The sequence below is a fragment of the Schistocerca gregaria genome, chromosome X (genome assembly GCF_023897955.1).
Source record: "Schistocerca gregaria isolate iqSchGreg1 chromosome X, iqSchGreg1.2, whole genome shotgun sequence".
Classification (NCBI taxonomy): Eukaryota; Metazoa; Arthropoda; class Insecta; order Orthoptera; family Acrididae; genus Schistocerca; species Schistocerca gregaria.
Window position 1 is genome coordinate 67,315,539 of NC_064931.1, and position 21,864 is coordinate 67,337,402.

Genomic DNA, 21,864 nt, shown 5'->3' on the forward strand with positions numbered 1-21,864 from the left:
CACGAGGTCGGCAACCAGAGTGAACTGAACTTCGGGGTTTGTTCTAGCCCCTAAATAGTTCTCTCCAGCCAGTCAGGTTTTGGCGTTGTGATACTTCCTGAAGCCGTGGCTCGAGCTCCCCCTGCAGGAAATAGTGCTCGGAATGTCAGTTTACATTATCTTGTATGAAAATAGCCGGTGTTTAGCATGGTGATTTCGGTACGCCTTCGACATAGACATCCTCGTCCTCAGTGGTGTAATATGGGTTGTCGGCCCTCAGGGGCTACCTTTGCTCCGGCATAAAAAAATGAGAATCAGATTTTGTTATTCCGATATTCTAAGATTTAAACTACAAATATTCAAAGTGCAGATATTTATTTAGTCTTGTAGATAGGGATTCACAAAACTTTCAGATTCCTAGCATCAGCAGTCGTTCCTCGTACAAAGCAGACTCCTGTCGTTATCATACCTCTATAATGAGGCAACTTCAAAACAATCAAATAAGTAAAAACTATATTTCAGTACAGTGAAATGGTTCAAATGGCTCAGACCACTATGGGACTTAAATTCTGACATCATCAGTCCCCTAGAACTTAGAACTACTTAAACCTAACTAACCTAAGGACATCACACACATCCATGCCCGAGGCAGGATTCGAACCTGCGACGGTAGCGGTCGCGCGCTTCCAGACTGTAGTGCCTAGAACCGCTGAGTTCTGTTTTCATACGAGTCTTCAGTCAAAATGCACTTTTATTCCTAGCTCCACACTCCCATATTTTGTATGATGGTGTGGAATTATGTCGAAGGCTTCCTGGAAGCCAAAAAACACTTGGTAAATCTGAACTTTGATACCTAATATTTTCTGGACTTCATGAATGAGCAGAGAATGTTTGATTTCACATGATGTCTGGTTTCTGAAACTATATTCATTCCTACATAGGAGTTTTTCACTCTCTAGGAAAGTCACTAGACGTGAGGACAGTATACACTGATGAACCACAACGTTTTCACCATTTGCTTAATGGAGTGTTCATCCACCTTTGGAGCGCATTATGGGTTGCATGGATTCATCAAGTCCTTGGTAGTTTTCTGGAAGCAAGTGTGTGACCACAGTTCTACGATATTTCAATGTGTATTTTTATCTGGCGACAAATTGCATACGATCACATCAACTTTCTTACGTATGCGTTACTAAAGTTTTGATACTATACGACCGATTCATTTTAATTTTATTTTTTTCGTTTGTTAATATTGTTTAAATTCGTCAAATGCGGCAAAAACCTTTATTCTGAACTACGAAAGGCACTGTTCCGCGACTTCGGCCGCCCCACGTAAAATCGGGCGCTACGCCAGGCGTCTGCTTGCTTCTGGCATGCGCCCTTGGCTGTGAAACAAATCGTAACTTTTGCCTTCGCTACAGTCTTCAACATACATAAAAGCTTTACCCTGTCTGTCAAATGAGTACTTGCACTGTTATTACTTGGCCAAATAATGATATTAGTATCACTGTTTATCTAATCTGAATTGTGTGCTCTAGCTGGGTTGTTGTTAGAGGTTAGACGATAAAGGCCATTGACTAGTGATTCCAAGGTAACTGCCATATATAGAGCCTCTACGTATTTTTCACCCACAATTACAAAAGCACTGCGCTATAGCTTGCACTGCCTACCGTCTATGTCGCTTGGATACCGTGTTTATATCAACAAGTGCAACAATCGTTCTTTGCAGACACAGGAAAAAGAAACGATTGTTACTCACCTTATTGAACCCCCTGAAATGAGTATTGTAGCTAGGCTTGATCACAAGGTCATTGTAGCTAGGCTCAATACCATTTCTTCCAAATCCATCAGAAACAAACGCAAAATAATTTTATTTAAAAAAGCGGATAAAGTGCCACTAGAAGCCTTCCTAAAAGACAATTTCCATTCCTTCCGAGCTGACTATGCGAATGTAGACGAGATGTGGCTCAAATTCAAAGATATAGTAGCAACAGCAATTGAGATATTCATACCTCATAAATTGGTAAGAGATGGAACGGATCCCCCGTGGTACACAAAAAAGGTCCGAACGCTGTTGCAGAGGCAACGGAAAAAGCATGCAAAGTTCAGAAGAACGCGAAATCCCGAAGATGGGCTAAAATTTACAGACGCGCGAAATTTGGCACGTACTTCGATGCGACATGCCTTTAATAGGTTCCACAACGAGACATTGTCTCGAAATTTGGTAGAAAATCCGAAGAAATTCTGGTTGTATGTAAAGTACACAAGCGGCAAGACGCAGTCAATACCTTCGCTGCGCAGTGCCGATGGTACTGTTATCGACGACTGTGCCGCTAAAGCGGAGTTATTGAACGCAGTTTTCCGAAATTCCTTCACCAGGGAAGACGAATGGAATATTCCAGAATTTGAAACACGAACATCTGCTACCATTAGTTTCTTAGAAGTAGATACCTTAGGGGTTGCGAAGCAACTCAAATCGCTTGATACGGGCAAGTCTTCAGGTCCAGATTGTATACCGATTAGGTTCCTTTCAGATTGCGCTGATACTATAGCTCCCTACTTAGCACTCATATACAACCGCTCGCTCACCGATAGATCTGTACCTACTGATTGGAAAATTGCACAGGTCGCACCAGTGTTCAAGAACGGTAGTAGGAGTACTCCATTTAACTACAGACCTATATCATTGACGTCGGTTTGCAGTAGGGTTTTGGAGCATATGCTGTATTCAAACATTATGAATCACCTCGAAGGGAACGATCTATTGACACGTAATCAGCATGGCTTCAGAAAACATCGCTCTTGTACAACGCAGCTAGCTCTTTATTCGCACGAAGTAATGGCCGCTATCGACAGGGGATCTCAAGTTGATTTCGTATTTCTAGATTTCCGGAAAGCTTTTGACACCGTTCCTCATAAGCGACTTCTAATCAAGCTGCGGGGCTATGGGGTATCGTCTGAGTTGTGCGACTGGATTCGTGATTTCCTGTCAGGAAGGTCGCAGTTCGTAGTAATAGACGGCAAATCATCGAGTAAAACTGAAGTGATATCAGGTGTTCCCCAGGAAAGCGTCCTGGGACCTCTACTGTTCCTGATCTATATAAATGACCTGGGTGACAATCTGAGCAGTTCTCTTAGACTGTTCGCAGATGATGCTGTAATTTACCGTCTAGTAAGGTCATCCGAAGACCAGTATCAGCTGCAAAGCGATTTAGAAAAGATTGCTGCATGGTGTGTCAGGTGGCAGTTGACGCTAAATAGTGTGAGATGATCCACATGAGTTCCAAAAGAAATCCGTTGGAATTCGATTACTCGATAAATAGTACAATTCTTAAGGCTGTCAATTCAACTAAGTACTTGGATGTTAAAATTACGAACAACTTCAGTTGGAAGGACCACATAGATAATATTGTCGGGAAGGCGAGCCAAAGGTTGCGTTTCATTGGCAGGACACTTAGAAGATGCAACAAGTCCACTAAAGAGACAGCTTACACTACACTCGTTCGTCCTCTGTTAGAATATTGCTGCGCGGTGTGGGATCCTTACCAGGTGGGATTGACGGAGGACATCGAAAGGGTGCAAAAAAGGGCAGCTCGTTTTGTATTATCGCGTTATAGGGGAGAGAGTGTGGCAGATATGATACACGAGTTGGGATGGAAGTCATTACAGCATAGACGTTTTTCGTCGCGGCGAGACCTTTTTACGAAATTTCAGTCACCAACTTTCTCTTCCGAATGCGAAAATATTTTGTTGAGCCCAACCTACATAGGTAGGAATGATCATCAAAATAAAATAAGAGAAATCAGAGCTCGAACAGAAAGGTTTAGGTGTTCGTTTTTCCCGCTCGCTGTTCGGGAGTGGAATAGTAGAGAGATAGTATGATTGTGGTTCGATGAACCCTCTGCCAAGCACGTAAATGTGAATTGCAGAGTAGTCATGTAGATGTAGATGTAGATGTAACTGCTCTTACGGTCGCCAAGTTCTGAAGGAACCGATTTACTTTATTAATACTTATATTTATTGGAAATTAATAAACACTTCTTTTACTGTACTTAAAAATTCAAGATGGAACCAAGCAGTGCTGTCCCTGCTGCCACGTTTAGGCAGCCAACTTTAAAACTTTTACTTAAGTAGTTATTGAAATTTATTAATTTTGATTGTGAACTTTCAGAAAAATTTACGTCAGCAAATGGAAAAACAAAGACAACCAGTGCATACGTTTTAGGTTTAGTAGAGTTTAAGTGAACTGCATAGGCATTTTATCATGCTTTGAATTAGCATAGTTGGAAATGACGCAGATACGATTTTTAAGATCATAATTTTAATACAAGTTATTACTTGCATATATGGCACAGGAATTAGGATTATGAATAGACTGTATGCTAAATTAAGATCGATTCACTGTTAATAATGAACTCTAACATGCAAACTAATTTCGGTTTTATACTTGCACTATTATGACTGTTACTCCTCACAGTTTTAAGTCTACTATTCAAATTTAAAGTCTTGCCTTGTCGTGGCTGCGTCGTCGAAAAAGTAGTGGCCCATATTCTTACACAGCTTCTTCAAGTTTCTGAAGATTCATTTAAACGCCGACCAACGTGACACTTTCCAGTCCGGAAATTCTTGCATCTGCGACTTGAGAATTTCAAAGGCGATTTACTAACGGGCAAATAAACACCACGCCACCTTAAGAATGTTTCGACGCACAATTCACCACAACATTAATTCTACATCTGCGGTCGTTAACAACGTACCCGCATATTTCAAAGCCCCGCAACGTTCTCCTTCCTAACACTATTGTACACGTCAGCACGGAGCACACCATCTCAAATCGTCCAGTCAAAATACTTGACTTCCACAGCCACATATTTAACTTTAATTGATTCGTATTTAAGCCGTTGGAGTAGTGTAGTCATTTACAGTGACAGAAATAGCTACTGTATCTTTTTATCTTTTCATAGTAATACACATATGAAACAATTCATTTCGTAAGTTATAAAGATATCCCAATTTCCAACTTACACACATCGATATTACTCGATGGACAGTTGCATCGAAAATTATTCTGATAATTTTGTTATTTAATGTGTTTAGTATAGTTGTTCCGTTATAAATGGCACCACATGTCTATGCGTGTATCACGCAATTCCATATATTTTGGGCCGGTTGTTTGCGGGAGAGCATTTTGCCCCGCTAGCGTCCCTGATGTATTCGATCGAATTCAGATCAAGTGAATTTTGTAGTCAAGACATAAAAGTGAGTTCATTATAATGCTCCTCAAAAGACTTTGGCACGGTACTGGCCTTGTGAGACGGACAGTTATGCTGCGGTAAGATGCCGTTGCCGTCAGGGAAGACGTCAAGAATGCAAACATGATAAGGTGTACGTAGTCAGCAGTAATGTTCATGTAATTCACTGCTGCCATGGTGCCTTCGATTACTACCACAGGCAATATGGAATCAAAAGCGGATCTCCCAAATAGCACCACTCTGCCTCCACAGGCCTTGTGTCCGTGGCAAGGTGCATGTTTAGAGCTTATCCGGATATTACCATCGGCCTTACGTAAGAGGAAACGAGATTCTGTTGACGATGCGTCACGTTTTAATTGATTTAAGATCCAGTCTCGATGACCCTGTGTGCAGAGCGGCCGTAAACGACGATGCCGTTGGGTCCACACTGGAACACGTAAGGCTCGTCTGTTGCACAGCCCCATGTTCAACGCTGTGCTCCAAAACACTTGTGCTTGCACCAGCTCTGTACTCCGTCATCAGATATGCTGCAGATCATCGTCTATCCTATTTTACAGAGTAGGCAGTCCTCCAACTTCCATGTTCTGTGATGACGCGTGAACGCCCAACCACTAGTGGTTTCCTACAACTACTTGCCATAGATGCCCACGACAGCAGCACGTGAACAGCCTATGAATTTCACAGTTTATGAGATTCTCGTTTCCATGTGCCTGCCATAGCAATGTGTACTTAGTCAAAGTCGCTTATATCCGTGGAATTCTCCATTTGTGGCTAGTATCATCCGTGCTCTGAAATGTAATTTCTTAATGCATCACGTTTCTGCAACTCCAGCAAGGGACATTCCATCCAGCGGTGGGCAGTGGTTATCATGTTTTATCTTATCATTGGATTTTCTATAAATCTGTAAGAAACTGAGGTAACAGAGGTAGGTCTTGTGGCCAAAGTTATAGATAGAAGTTACCTGTGCCTTGTTTCCAGTTTCGTGCTACGCTGTATTGATCCAGCGACCTACGGTATACTAACACTAGAAGAGGAACCAGTTCCACCATATGTACAATACAAGATGTAACGAACACCTGGAAGAGACTGTAGTGTTTCTTCCCTAGAACAAGTTAAGCTGTTTTAAAGTTTTACGCTTATATTTCTGTGTGTCGCAACAGTTGGACAATTCAGAATAGTAAATGAGCTGTAATTTTCTTTGAAAAATAAAATGTAGTATTTCGGCCATCATTTTATGACCTCAGCTTCGATGCCATCATAGTAAAGGAACATTTGGACAGTTTATTTTGGGCCATTGACTTGTTTTATGTATGACCAAAATCTTTTAGAATTTTTTGACAGCTTGTAGCACAACGGATCTGTAAATTTATATATAGTTTGTTCGTAAAATATGTGACATCTACCCAATAATACGTAATCTTTAACTACAACGCACATTCTACAGTACACTGAGTTTGGCCTGCAACGAACCATCGTCACTGATACCATGTCTAAATCATATATTTTTTAAGATGCAGACAGGCTTTGAACTTTATCTCGTCGTTTAGAATACTTATGATTCCTTTTTTAACAGATATCGAACTAATTTCAGCTGAAATTAACTGACTGAACTTAGGGAGGAAGTTACGTATAGGGCAACAAAAGTTGAAGATGTGTTACGTAATATTACACAAAGACACATGTGAGAACTGCCATCCGAAGTATCTACGAACTTATTTATGAATATTTTAAATAAAACATGAAATACTGTAGACACAAATATAATTACCTGTGGACCAAAACACGACGCTGAATAGCAACGCAGCAATATCACACTGTGTAGTTAAGGCACATTAATTCGAAAGCAGCGAATGGAAAGAAAAGAAAAGAAAAGTATCCACTGACCGAAGTATATCTTTAGGAATATATTGAGTTCAATAACCCATACCCGAAAACATAATCCAACGACACTACAGTGTCGAAGTCATAGGCTTGTAGGGGATAACCTGCCTTGGCGCCACCCTTTCGGCAGCAGACGTTAGTACGCTGATTACTAACAACTGGTCCAGACAGCATTCACAATGTTATTACCTGGCAAAACAAATTGTTGACCCATGCAGGATGGCAGAACCGGAATGTGGCAGAGAGGGGAAGTATAAGAGGCATTTGACTGTCCCTCATAGCAGCAGCGTAAAGCTCTGAGCTGGAGTGCCACCTGTATTCACCGATATCCTGCATAGCACAGTTAAACATTTTGCGTTGAGAGAGATACCCATCACTCATAGCAGGTAGTCACAGTAATTAATGGCATTATACACCCCTGGAAATTGAAATAAGAACACCGTGAATTCATTGTCCCAGGAAGGGGAAACTTTATTGACACATTCCTGGGGTCACATACATCACATGATCACACTGACAGAACCACACGCACATAGACACAGGCAACAGAGCATGCACAATGTCGTCACTAGTACAGTGTATATCCACCTTTCGCAGCAATGCAGGCTGCTATTCTCCCATGGAGACGATCGTAGAGATGCTGGATGTAGTCCTGTGGAACGGCTTGCCATGCCATTTCCACCTGGCGCCTCAGTTGGACCAGCGTTCGTGCTGGACGTGCAGACCGCGTGAGACGACGCTTCATCCAGTCCCAAACATGCTCAATGGGGGACAGATCCGGAGATCTTGCTGGCCAGGGTAGTTGACTTACACCTTCTAGAGCACATTGGGTGGCACGGGATACATGCGGACGTGCATTGTCCTGTTGGAACAGCAAGTTCCCTTACCGGTCTAGGAATGGTAGAACGATGGGTCCGATGACGGTTTGGATGTACCGTGCACTATTCAGTGTCCCCTCGACGATCACCAGAGGTGTACGGCCAGTGTAGGAGATCGCTCCCCACACCATGATGCCGGGTGTTGGCCCTGTGTGCTTCGGTCGTATGCAGTCCTGATTGTGGCGCTCACCTGCACGGCGCCAAACACGCATACGACCATCATTGGCACCAAGGCAGAAGTGACTCTCATCGCTGAAGACGACACATCTCCATTCGTCCCTCCATTCACGCCTGTCGCGACACCACTGGAGGCGGGCTGCACGATGTTGGGGCGTGAGCGGAAGACGGCCTAACGGTGTGCGGGACCGTAGCCCAGCTTCATGGAGACGGTTGCGAATGGTCCTCGCCGATACCCCAGGAGCAACAGTGTCCCTAATTTGCTGGGAAGTGGCGGTGCGGTCCCCTACGGCACTGCGTAGGATCCTACGGTCTTGGCGTGCATCCGTGCGTCGCTGCGGTCCGGTCCCACGTCGACGGGCACGTGCACCTTCCGCCGACCACTGGCGACAACATCGATGTACTGTGGAGACCTCACGCCCCACGTGTTGAGCAATTCGGCGGTACGTCCACCCGGCCTCCCGCATGCCCACTATACGCCCTCGCTCAATGTCCGTCAACTGCACATACGGTTGACGTCCACGCTGTCGCGGCATGCTACCAGTGTTAAAGACTGCGATGGAGCTCCGTATGCCACGGCAAACTGGCTGACACTGACGGCGGCGGTGCACAAATGCTGCGCAGCTAGCGCCATTCGACGGCCAACACCGCGGTTCCTGGTGTGTCCTCTGTGCCGTGCGTGTGATCATTGCTTGTACAGCCCTCTCACAGTGTCCGGAGCAAGTATGGTGGGTCTGACACACCGGTGTCAATGTGTTCTTTTTTCCATTTCCAGGAGTGTATAATCATAGCTCATCTACAGTAGTGCTAATAGCTGCCATCAGTTTTGTACAATATAAATTAAATAATCTTCTCAGTGCACTGAAGCGATAACCAATATTAAATCAAAATGTTTTTCATGTAATAAAAATACCGTTAAGCATTTGCCAACTTCCTCATTTAACTTCCTCATTTAAGTTCTTAATAGCAACAACAGTTACTTTAATTACTCAGCACAAAAGAACTAATTTTAATAAACAGTGACAAAGTATCAAATTTGAGTCTATAGCTTTGATTGAACGCCAAATGTATCATGCAGGAAAACTGATTCTAATCTAATGGTTCACTTTCACAATGGTGAAGTAGCTGCAGTCGTGCGTCCAGTCCCATTACCAGGAGCAATCCGTCTGTTATTCAAACATTTTGAATCGTCTTGGACACCGTTAATGTGCCTATGAGCATTTCCTGTACATTCTTTGTACCATTCAGGCTGGATATTTTGTACATGTTTGTTTTGGTCGACTGGTGGAACGGTGCGGTTATTGCATATTGCTATGCTCAGCACTCCGCGTGCACCAAGAGTCTGAAGCTGAATGCAAGGGAAATTCCTAGCTGAATACTCGTTACAAGCAAGCCACTTTCATACTATATATGGTGATGTTTCATCTTAAAAGAAATTATCGTTGATCATGCAGATCTTTTCACAAACTGAGAAAATTCCGTATGACTGGAAAACTGCAGTGATGAATTTCTACATCATAAACAGGGAAATACAACGAATGTTAATAACTATAGACGGATTTATCCTCTTTTTGTCCCATACAAAATCATATCTCATGGACCGAGCACAATAGCAGCTTGAATGTAAAATTGGCGGGTATCAAGCAGGTTTCAGATCGAACAGATCTCGTCTCGAGCAAATTTTAGTTCTGAAACTAATTCCCCAAACATTACAGAATTTACTGTAGGATACTAGTTTAAACTTCGGAGATTTTAAAAAGACTTATCGCTCAGTGAACCGCACGTCTCTCTTCCAGATTCTGAGAGAACAAGGTCTGGATCGCAAAACAACCACAATTATTAGCGAAACACTAAGTTCTATAGAACTTAAGATAAAATTCAGGGAAGAAATTTCGGAACACTTTGAAATTAAAACATGTGTGGAACAAAGTGATGGACCCTCTCCATTACTTTGCGACTCTGTCTTAGAAAAAGTTATACAAGAGTAGCGGAAACCAAAAATCAGAGCTCAAAATTGACGACCAATTAAGTTAGGAGGAACCTATATTAGGGGAGACTGCTTAGTTCTTGCAGACGACCTGATGTTTCTATGTCAGGACATTCTAACAGCACAAAACAAATAGAAATTCTTAAAGAAATAGCAGAATGATTACTGCTCCATATATAGTTAATAAAATAAAAATCCATGTCTAGCAACAACCTAGCACTCAAAATTCAAAAACAAAATGTGGGAAAATCGAAAGTGTCTCATTTAAGGTATTCAGGCGAAAAAATACAGGAAACTAGTCTGGAACAGATTCATTAGTAATTCATTGTCAGTAAAGATAAACAGCTTTCAGGCTTGCAACAGACGTCTGTTAAAAGAAGTGCATCTCAAACAAAGCAAACTGTGACACTACACCAAAGCCTTCCAACCAGAATGTCTTTCTGAGACTGAGACACTCGTTTTTAACAGAAAGAGAGACTTTGAAGAAATTCAAAAAGTAATCAGAAAAAAATTAGGTCTGGAATGTACTGAAGAAGGAACATTCACACTAACAGCAAGTAGAGAAATTGAAAATTATACCAGTGTTATTCAGATATGAAAAACCGTAGGTTAAAATTTCACGGGGATGTTAAAAAATGAAATCAACCAGATTACCTAGACAGGCTGTGGAAATGTACGAAACTCGCAGTAAAGGAAAAACAGAAACAATAAAACTGATCGGTGCAATACCAAGAGACGTGAAAGAAGTAGAAATAACATTACTTGTCATAGAGAACGAAAGCAAATTTAGGCAGAATATTCAGGACTGGATGATTGGCCTGGTAGAGAAACCCAATAAGAGCCGAAAAACTTGGTCTGACAAACGGAAAAGAGCCTAGTCTGAAAGAATGATAGCAATGTGAAAGTTAAAACAAAACTCCGAAGACACCCAGTGTTGTACTTGGCATGGTCCAGTAGCAAGTGGTCATAAAATCAGTAACCAAAATTGGAGCATTTTGGGGGGGGGGGCGATAATCTGCATTTCGCGATCGAGAAATCTCTTCACCCACAACGGGTGACAGTGTGATGCGCAATGTCCAGTCACGGTGTAATCGATGCCATATTCCTTGATGGCACTGTCACTACCGATCGATACGTAAGGTTTCGGAAGATTACTTCATCCCCATGATCCAAAGCCACCCTGATTTCTACACGATGTGATTCATGCGAGACGGAGCTCGACCCCATTGAAGCAGAAGAGTGTTTGATGTCCTGGAGGAGCACTTTGGGGACCGCATTCTGGGATGGGCCTCGATTGACCGCCATATTCTCCGGATCTGAACACATGTGACTCCTTTTTGTAGGGCTACATTAAAAACAAGGTGTAAAGCAATAACCCACAACACCATAGCTGAGCTGAAAACAGCCATTCAGGATGTCGTCTACAGCATCGAGGTTACGACACCTCAGCGGGTCATGCAAAATTTCGCTATTCGTCTGCGTCACATCATCGCCATTGATGGCAGGCATAACAAACATGTTATAATCTGAATCTGAATATCTGTAGTGACGTTTACATATTAAATAAAGTGTGTGCACGCCGTAGTTTGTAACTAAGTTTACTATTTTACAAACTGGTTTTCTAGTATTATGCCATAACCAGGTGTTGTTGTTGTCTTCAGTCCTGAGACTGGTTTGATGCAGCTCTCCATGGCTACTCTGTCCTGTGCAATCTTCTTCATCTCCCAATACTTACTGCAACCTACATCCTTCTGAATCTGCTTGGTGTTTTCATCTCTTGGTGTCCGTCTATGATTTTTACCCTCCACGCTGCCGTCGAATGCTAAATTTGTGATCCCTTGATGCCTCAGAATATGTCCTACCAACCGGTTCCTTCTTCTTGTCAAGTTTTGCCACAAACTCCTCTTCTCCCCAATTCTATTCAATACCTCCGCATTAGTTATGTGATCTACCCATCTAATCTTCAGCATTCTTCTGTAGCACCACATTTCGAAAGCTTCTATTCTCTTCTTGTCCAAACTATTTATCGTCCATGTTTCACTTCCATACATGGCTACACTCCATACAAATATTTTCAGAAACGACTTCTTCACACTTAAATCTATTCCAGATGCTTACAAATTTCTCTTCTTCAGAAACACTTTACTTGCCATTGCCAGTCTACATTTTATATCCTATCTACTTCGACCATCCTCAGTTATTTTGCCCCCCAAATAGCAGAACTCCTTTACTGCTTTAACTGTCTCATTTCCTAATTTAATTCCCTCAGCATCACCCGACTTAATTTGACTACATTCCATTATCCTCGTTTTGCTTTTGTTGATGTTCATCTTATATCCTCCTTTCAAGACACTGTCCATTCCGCTCAACAGCTCTTCCAAGTCGTTTGCTGTCTCTGACAGAATTACAATGTCATCGGCGAACCTCAAAGTTTTTATTTCTTCTCCATGGACTTTAATACCTACTCCGAATTTTTCTTTTGTTTCCTTTACTGCTTGCTCAATATACAGATTGAATAACATCGGAGACAGGCTACAATCCTGTCTCACTCCCTTCCCAACCGCTGCTTCCCTTTCATGTTTCTCGACTCTTATAACTGCCATCTGGTTTCTGTACAAATTGTAAATAGCCTTTTGTTCCCTGTATTTTACCCCTACGACCTTTAGAATTTGAAAGAGAGTATTCCAGTCAACATTGTCAAAAGCTTTCTCTAAGTCTACAAATGCTAGAAATGTAGGTTTGCCTTTCCTTAACCTATTTTCTAAGATAAGTCGTAGGGTCAGTATTGACTCACGTGTTCCAACATTTCTGCGGAATCCAAACTGATCTTCGCCGAGGTCGGCTTCTACCAGTTTTTCCATTCGTCTGTGAAGAATTCGCGTTAGTATTTTGCAGCTGTGATTTATTAAACTGGTAGTTCGGTAAATTTCACATCTGTCAACACCTGCTTTCTTTGGGATTGGAATTATTATATTCTTCTTGAAGTCTAAGGGTATTTCGCCTGTCTCATACATCTTGCTCACCAGATGGTAGAGTTTTGTCAGGACTGGCTCTCCCAAGGCCGTCAGTGGTTCTAATGGAAAGTTGTCTACTCCCGGGGCCTTGTTTCGACTCAGGTCTTTCAGTGCTCAGTCAAACTCTTCACGCAGTATCGTATCTCCCATTTCATCTTCATTTACATCCTCTTCCATTTCCATAATATTATCCTCAAGTACATCGCCCTTGTATGAACCTTCTATATACTCCTTCCACCTTTATTCTTTCCCATCCTTACTTTTGTTCTCTAGCCATCCCTGCTTAGCCATTTTGCACTTCCTGTCGATCTCATTTTTGAAACGTTTGTATTCCTTTTTGCCTGCTTCATTTACTGCGTTTTATATTTTCTCCTTTCATCAATTAAATTCAATATTTCTTCTGTTACCCAAGGATTTCTACTAGCCCTCGTCTGTTTACCTACTTGATCCTCTGCTGCCTTCACTACTTCATCCCTCACAGCTACCCATTCTTCTTCTACTGTATTTCTTTGCCCCATTCCTGTCAATTGTTCCCTTATGCTCTCCCTGAAACTCTGTACAACCTCTGGTTTAACCAGTTTATCCAGGTACCATCTCCTTAAATTCCCACCTTTTTGCAGTTTCTTCAGTTTTAATCTACAGTTCATAACCAATAGATTGTGGCCAGAGTCCACATCTGCCCCTGGAAATGTCTTACAATTTAAAACTTGATTCCTAAATCTCTGTCTTACCATTATATAATCTATCTGATACCTTTTAGTATCTCCAGGATTCTTCTATGTATACAACCTTCTTTTATGATTCTTGAACCAAGTGTTAGCTATGATTAAGTTATGCTCTGTGCAAAATTCTGCCAGACGGCTTCCTCTTTCATTTCTCTCCCCCAATTCATATTCACCCACTATGTTTCCGTCTCTCCCTTTTCCTACTCTCGAATTCCAGTCACCCATGACTATTAAATTTTGGTCTCCCTTCACTTCCTGAATAATTTCTTTTATCTCATCATACATTTCATGAATTTCTTCATCATCTGCAGAGCTAGTTGGCATATAAACTTGTACTACTGTAGTAGGCGTGGGCTTCGTGTCTATCTTGGCCACAATAATGCATTCACTATGCTGTTGGTAGTAGCTTACCCGCACTCCTATTTTTTTATTCATTATTAAACCTACTCCTGCATTACCCCTATCTGATTTTGTATTTATAACCCTGTATTCACCTGACCAAAAGTCTTGTTCCTCCTGCCACCGAACTTCACTAATTCCCACTATATCTAACTTTAACCTATCCATTTCCCTTTTTAAATTTTCTAACCTACCTGCCCGATTAAGGGATCTGACATTCCACGCTCCGATCCATAGAACGTCAGTTTTCTTTCTCCTGATATCGACGTCCCCTTGAGTAGTCCCCGCCCGGAGATCCGAATGGGGGACTATTTTACCTCCGGAATATTTTACCCAAGAGGACTTCATCATCATTTAACTATACAATAATGCTGCATGCCCTCGGGAAAAATTACGGCTGTAGTTTCCCCTTGCTGTCAGCCGTTCGCAGTACCAGCGCAGCAAGGCCGTTTTGGTTAGTGTTGCAAGGCCAGATCAGTCAATCATCCAGACTGTTCCCCTGCAACTACTGAAAAGGCTGCTGCCCCTCTTCAGGGACCACACGTTTGTCTGGTCTCTCAACAGATACCCTTCCGTTGTGGTTGCACCTACGGCACAGCTATCTGTATCGCTGAGGCACGCGAGCCTCCCCACCAAAGGCAAGGTCCATGGTTTACGGGGGTAGCATAACCAGGTACAAAGATAAATAAGTTTGCGTGTGAAATTTTGTGGAATCAAAGAACTGAAAACAGTGCAACTACAGTGTATCTCAGTTGGTTTACAAAGATGACATTGTTGATGTTTGACTAAAACTGGAAAGATTCAAAAAATGGTTCAAATGGCTCGGAGCACTATGGGACTCAACTGCTGTGGTCATTAGTCCCCTAGAACTTAGAACTACTTAAACCTAACTAACCTAAGGACATCACACACATCCATGCCCGAGGCAGGATTCGAACCTGCGACCGTAGCAGTCGCACAGTTCCGGACTGCGCGCCTAGAACCGTGAGACCACCGCGGCCGGCTGGAAAGATTCATTCAGTGAAAAAGCGATGTATAATTTTTAGGTTAAGTAAAGTTTGTAATACGTTAAAAATTCAGGCACATGCAAAATCTATAGCAAATTTACTGTCGTATTCCAAGGGAGTGACTAAACAAAATTTCCTATGTTGCAAACAGGTACGTTATACACTGAACAGCCAGAACATTATGGCCACCTACCTGGCAGCCGGTATGTACACATTTGGCACGGATAACTGCGGCGACGTGCCATGGTATGAAAGCAGTGAGTCTTTGGTAGGTCGCTGGAGGAAGCTGACACCACATCCCCTTATACAAGTCGCCTAATTCCCGGGAGAGGGGTGCTGAGCTCCCAGATGTGTTCCATCGGTTTCAGATATGGCGAGTTAGTGGGCCAGTACATCGAATGGAACTCACCACTGTATTCCTCGAACCACTCCATCACACTCCTGACCTTGCGAAATGGCACATTATCTTGCTGAAAAATGCCACTGCCGTCGGGAAACACGATCGTCATGAATGGGTGTACGTGGTCTACAATCTCTGTACGATACTAATTGGCCGTTATGGTACATTGCTAGAGCTCCACTGGATCCATGGATGCCCACGTGAATGTTCACCAGAGCATAGTGGAATCGCCACCAGCTTGTCTCCGTTCCGCCGTACAGGTGTCAAGGATCTCTTATCCTGGAAGGCGATGGATTCGCGACATCCCATCAGTATGATGAAGAAAGTATCGGGATTCATCAGATCATGCAACGTTCTGCCAATGTGCCAACCTCCAGTGCCGATGTTCATGTACCCATTTCAGTCGTAGTTGCCGATGTCCTGGGCTCAACATTAGCACATTCATAGGTCGTTGGTTGGGGAGGAGCATTTTTAGGAGTGATCGGTGCACTGTGTGCTCAGACACACTTTTACTCTGACCAGCATTAAAGTCTGATGTTACTTCCACGACAGTTCGCCGCCTGTCCTGTTTTACCAGTCTGCCTGGCTTATGACGTTCGACGTCTGTAATAGGGGTGGGGGGGGGGGGGGTCGCCCAACTCTACAACGTCTGGACATGATTTCACTATGATGTCACCACGTGCTGAAGACCCTCACCCGACAAATCGTGCAGCTTCCGAAATGCTCGTGCAGAACCTCGGAACCATCACAATCAGCTCTCAGTAAGACTCAGGCAGATCTCCCGCCTTCCCCATTCTACACACGGACAGCGCGGTCACTTATTCTACATGTACCGTGCGTTTGTCTGACAAGGAGTCATTCCTCGCCAGGTGACGCTGCTAACGCCTGGACGGTTTATATCGATAGTAGGTCGCTGGTCATAATATTCTGGCTGGTAAGCGTAAGTAAGACACGTAACACAGTGTCGTCAAGTATAGAGAGCGAATCAAGAAGTATCGACCATCGCAGAGATATTGGACAGCAAAGCGGTATCACCAGGCGCCAAGGAGATGCTAGGAAGACGCTGTGCCTCCCGTAATACCGAGGCACCACCGGCACGTCTCTTTCCTGAAACAGTGTCGTCAGAGGCCCGGGCAGTTCTGTTCGAGGTCGTATCCTCCTCGCTTGTAGGACGTTCTTGTCAGATTAACGTCGTCGAGCTGCCTACTCTCCGAGACAAAGCCCGTGTCAACCGGCAGGGAGTGAAGAAACTTCCGTCTCCTGTGAAGCGTACCTACGCGCCAACGCTGTCAGATCTGTGTCAACAAGTGTCGACGAGCTTGTGTTTTGTAGTGACTGTGGTGGAGCCACAGTAAGGCCAATCTGCACCTGTGTCAGTTCCTCACACAGTAATCGTGGCCGATTTAGTGTGATCTGAACTGCAAGTTCACTTGTGTAGTTTCATAGCTACAGCCGAGCCTGACGAGCAAAGATGAGTTTTGTTGTAATTAAAAAAGTATTATTTATTCAGAGTATTCTAATTAACTATCTTATTACTAGCCACCTCCGTGTGCAAGAAGCTGAACACAGCAGCTAAAGAATCTGCGTCTGATCATTTAGTACGAAGCTTGGACAAGTGCACATATATTTTTATGGATGTTATGAAAGACTTCATATTGTACTTCATAACTGTGGCCTTCTTTAAGCAGGTGCTCTGCAAAAGTGTAGTCTACTTTTCTAAGTCGCCAAGTTCTATGGCGTTCTTTCAAGCAGACTGATATTGCCCTGCCAGACTGACATAGTTGGATTTGCGACTATTAAAAGAGATTTTGTATCTACCACACTTTTTCGAGTCTGAAATGCTGTCCTTAACACTAGGCAAAAAGTGACCAATAGTGCTGTGCACATAAAATGATTTACAGTTCCTGGAAATATGCTTCCTGGCCACATTCAGACAGCCTTTTACCAAATATGTAAACGTGAACCGGTTAGCAAAGTCTTGAACTGGTGGGCTGAGCACAGGGTAAAGAAGAAAGGAGATCCCATGTTTCGTTTTTTATGCGTTATGGAGTCGACAAAGACAAGGGTGTAGTCATAGTTTGATCCTATTTGTTTGATTGTGGTCGATTTAAATTGTTAGACATTTATGGTTGGTTCGTATGGGACCAAATGGCTTAGGTCATCGGTCCCTAGGCTTGTACACTACTTAATCTAACTTACACTATCTTAGGTTAAGGACAAAACACACATCCATGCCCGAGGGAGGACTCGAACCTCCGACGGGGGTAGCCGCGCCAGCCCTTTCAAGTCGCCTTAGACAGCACGGCTACCCCGCGCGGCGGTTGATTTTGTTTGGCAGGTGTCATCACCCCTGGGACTGGATATTAGGTGATGTATGTTGGAGTGAAAAACTGCATGTTTGTGGGTCAGTATGTGTAGAGAATTGGCAGGTATAAAAATGTCGGTGACTGCAGGCTTCCTGTATATCCTGAAAATATGGATATGATCACTGCTACCAATGGTTAAGTCCAAACAATTTATGGAGCTAACTCCAGACCCCATTGTGAATTTGATATAGTTGCGCTCGGAATTTAGGAGCTTGAGGAATCCTTGTAGCTGTCTGGTGATGCGCGATCATAAACATAACGCGTCATCAATACATATAAACCACTACGTGTAAAACTTTTACTGCTTTGAGTTTGGCACATCTAAATGGTTGCTTAAACGACTGTTTGATGTTTCGAATGTTTAACTGATTCGCTGAACAGTCTCTTGTGGTACAGGAGATTTTCCGGAGCGTGATTCATCGGCAACATTTTCTGTTCTTTGGAAAATATTAACAAGTAGCTGGATGTTTGCCCTTGTTGGTGTTGGCTCGTGAAATTTTCGAGTTAACTCCTGTTGCACCTCCACATATCATAAACCACTCAATCTCTCCCAAACAGCCAGCACACGTTCTTCTACCGTAAGCGTTTTTCTTGATTACCCTGGAAAAAAATATGCTTACATTATCATAGAAATGGATTATAATTATGTATTACGTAAATGTATCCACTGTTTATTAGAAATGAACCGAGATTTTGTGACCACCACGCATATGTAATTGTTAATGATTAGTGATTACTATTGTGAATAATTTAGATTGAGACTAGGTCTAAGAGGTCTATTAGCGACAGCAAAGTTTGGTAATTTACTAGGTATGTGTTAGTGATTATTGAGCAAAAAATGTAAACCAGTGGAATTAACGTCTGTTTCAACTGAAGCTGAGACTGTTTTCAATGTGGAACGCCATCTTAAAGTATGTAAGTGCTGTGAATAATCAATTTTTGGCGCTGGTAACGAAACTTGGAAATGAGAAAATGATTCCTTTATGTAAAATCTAAGTGTAGGCTCTGTTTACGGGTTTGGGACAGTTCTGGAATTATCTGCCGTTGGTGATATTAAAAGAGACAGCACTGAACGGAGAAGAGAGAACGGTGTTTTGCTGATAATAGCTTAGCTGGCGACCTTAATTTAGCTATTGAAAGTGGCTGTGGATTGGAAGGAGACGGATGAGGGTCTGTCAATCAAGTGTCGCGTCAAACGTCTAACCGGGTTACGTGACGTCACAGAGAGAAGCTAACATGGATTTTCATCGGAGGCGCACCACCCTGCTTTATGGTTTCAGACGCTTTATTTATTCCATCCAAAAACAGAACGCGAAAGCTCTAACGTAATTGTTGGCAGATATTAGATTTCTTACATACCTCAGCAGAGTGTTTCTGTTCTGACATTCTACGTTTACGCTTTATTCCTTGGAACTATTGTCTATCTGATGTATGAGCTTACATTTCGCAAACACAGTTTCCTATTAAACATTAATATTTGATATTTGAGTTGTTATTTTAAGCTGCCTTTTACAACCTAACGGACGTTAGAAATCGATCCTAAGTTGAGTAGTGAGTTTAGTCTCTTGCAGCTAACTCAACAAAAATCAGACCAGGCAAGGAACACAAAAAGCACTTTACATATGATCCAATGATGTTCTTTGAGCTAGAGTAATGCACATTATTCAAATCGTGGATGTTATTATTGGATTTTAGGGACAAGGAGGGTTGTGTGTTTTGGATTCCTTATACTATTTCTCATATTTCTTCTAAGCTCTTCTGCCGTATAAAGTTGTTTTCTCAATATCAGTGCTGTCAGTAAGATTTTGTCTTCTGTTCCGTAACAGTATACAATGTTTTGTCCTTATATACCTTCTTCTTTATTGAATATTTAGTTAGTTAACTATCAAAACCTATCAAGTTCTTACTTTCATTTTCTAACTCTGAGACTTTTCTGAGACGTAAAACACATGGAGGAGCCTCATCAGCTGTCCTATACAAAGGAAGAGAGTTAAATCAAATTAAAATCATATTTCCAATCACGGAATCATACTGTATATCTACTCACGATCTCAATGACAGTAATCATGGACATATTGCCTAATTAATTAAAAAATAAGTACAAGTTACCAGTAAACTTATTCAATAAAATTAGTTTTCCCCAACCATAGGAAACCGCCGTTAGCTTGCCTAAGTGGAGGACCATCGAATTCTTGGTACGGATTAATTTTCGTGTTCCCCAACCAATTAATTTAGATTAGCCACAATATGTCGAAAATCGGTAGAATTTTGGTGCCATGACGTTCAGATTTGTACAGGAGACACATAGTTTCGTACGAACACTAGTTTCTCATGTGTCCGCTGACCTTGTGGCGGACCAGGTTACCCAACTTAAATGCCAGGATCGCGAGCCGCAGGAACCGTATTCGTTGATACTTCCAGTAACGTTGGTTGTAGCACCTTTCCCACTCACAGTATGCACACTATGGTGATGCGTCTGAGTTTAAAAAACAACGAAGGGACACTCCCCGAGCCTCATTCCCTTATGGACCAGAGTCTGTCCCCCATTCTGCTGCATTTCTTAGTCAGAACCACATCGTTACTGGGAGTAGAGCGAAAGTGTCGCCATCTTGTAGTACGTGTCTTGGCTTCCATCACCTTGGAAGAAGCACTGTAGGCTTTCAGGCAGTTATAGTTAGCAAGTCTCGCGACAGTATGCTTATGGCTACTTTGATCGTTTTTATTACGCGGTTACGCCGTTTGCACCGTGATTTTATCAGTGTTGACGCGGGAAGCATTGTCAAGCTCCTATGTCTTGGCGTTCGTATCCTTAACTACCCATGGTTAACCACATTTTTTGGTTTTCTCACTCGACAGTTCATCTCAGTGCTTCAAATACCACTCTCCAGGGACTGGACAAGTTGTCATTTGTTTCTTACAGTTTTCCATGTCCTTTTCTTGTACGGCAGCAAGGCGGCTGCATGCCAAGTAATCCTCGAGTGTGGGTTGATTTCGCTCCAATTATGTAATGAGACTGCACACATGCAATGTGTATAAATGGTCAATATATTGGTTTGTTAGAAAATTACTGCCTGTTACTGTCTCCTTCGTTCTTTACATTGTTTATTCTGGCAACTGAAACACCTGTAATATGACAACAGGACTGATATGTCAGGAATGGCAGGTGAGGTTGTTTTATCTGTTAATAGGGAAACATTAACGTGCAGTACATCTGATTTCTTTCAATAATAAAATATTTGTAGACATGAGGACGCTTACCAACATCACAGCATGAACTATTTCGTAACTCGAAGTCATACTTAAACACCAGATAACTATTCCTAAAGTGAAATAGAACAATAAATTAATAATAAATAAAATATTCCATTACTTCCACTCATTGTTCGGTATTTCCAGGGCGATCTGAGTAAACCTTAATTTTCAGGTATCCCTCTGAATGAAGAATCAGATTTCTAACTGCATGACCGGGTGTCTCGATATTAAGAAAAGAGATAGCCACGAAAAATGTATTTCAAAATTTTGTAATTCATCACGAGAATATGAGTTATGGTCGCGGCCGGTTGAAATAAAAATACTCTCTTCAGTTTTTTTAATGAATTTCACTGTTTGGGAAGCAAAATAACTGACGTGGGCCGTAGTTGAGAAGATACAAAACGAACACTGTGCGAGCTAACATCCCAAAGATGTTCGGGCTCACATGCGGTTCCTCTTCGTCGAAATGTCTTGGCTCAAACTCGTCTAGTGGTTGAACCGCATGTGTCGCATTGCAAGCCCTAAATTAGACACTTATGACTGTTTG